Source organism: Marmota monax, unplaced genomic scaffold (assembly GCF_021218885.2).
Source record: "Marmota monax isolate L192 unplaced genomic scaffold, Marmota_monax_Labrador192_F-V1.1 WCK01_AAM20220418_F8-fsc00070, whole genome shotgun sequence".
Classification (NCBI taxonomy): Eukaryota; Metazoa; Chordata; class Mammalia; order Rodentia; family Sciuridae; genus Marmota; species Marmota monax.
Genome location: NW_026692116.1, coordinates 4,326,862 through 4,327,869, shown reverse-complemented (window position 1 = coordinate 4,327,869; position 1,008 = coordinate 4,326,862).

Here is a 1,008-nt window from a genome sequence, read left to right as displayed (position 1 = left end):
CTAGTAGAATAACTCATTTTGGTAAGTGTATGGGGAGGATATGGGGAGGGTATTCTGTGCCCTATTCCTGGGCCCCACAACAGGTGATCATCTGTTAAAACTTAGCTAATTTTCATTGTTCATCAGTTGGGAATTATGAAGACATATTAACACATTGCATCAGGTGCTATTCTGAGTTTTCCACATGTGGGAACTTTCTTATCCTTGTAACAACCCTCTAAGGTGGGCAGAGTCATTGCCCCTATCCTTAGATGGGAAGACACACCACAAGGAGCTTGCAACAGGAGTGACTCCAGGTGATGGTCCTCAAATCCACAGTGTCCCTGCATTGCAGCTGCTTCTCCAAGGAAAGAGATCAGGAGAAAACCAGAAGCAGCTGCGAATAGCCTTATTAGATGATTTAACCTTAACCCCTGCCATACACAAGAATCTTGATGCTCAGGCTGTACCCTGGGGCCAGTTTTAGAATTTTGGCTGGAGAGGGAGGGGTGGCATCAGTAGTTTTAAAAATTCCCTACAACATGTACAATCAGAAAAATATACAATTTAAAAATTCCTACAACATGTATAATCAGAAAAATGAGAAATTATACCCTATTTATGTATAATATATAAAATTGCATAAATGTATTCTGCTGTCATGTATAACTAATTAAAACAAATAAAAATTATTTAAAAACCTCCCTAGGTGATTCTCAATGAAGTAAAATGTGAAAGCCGTGCTTTCTGCCTTTCCTATTAAGTGCTGACCAATCCTGGTCCAGGAGCATCAGCATCATCTGGGAGTTGGTTAGAAACGTGGGACCTTAGGCCCATCCCAGACTGGAACGATTACAGGATTCATTTTAAAAAGATCTCTGGGTGACACATTTGCATTACAGTTGGGGAAGTACTTGTTTAGGGTTCATGTGCTCATATTCCACTCTTTGGTTATTAGTTTTAAGTCTTCAATAAGCAGATTTCAAAAACTCATCAGAAAGCTCAACCTGCATCAACCTGATTTATTGG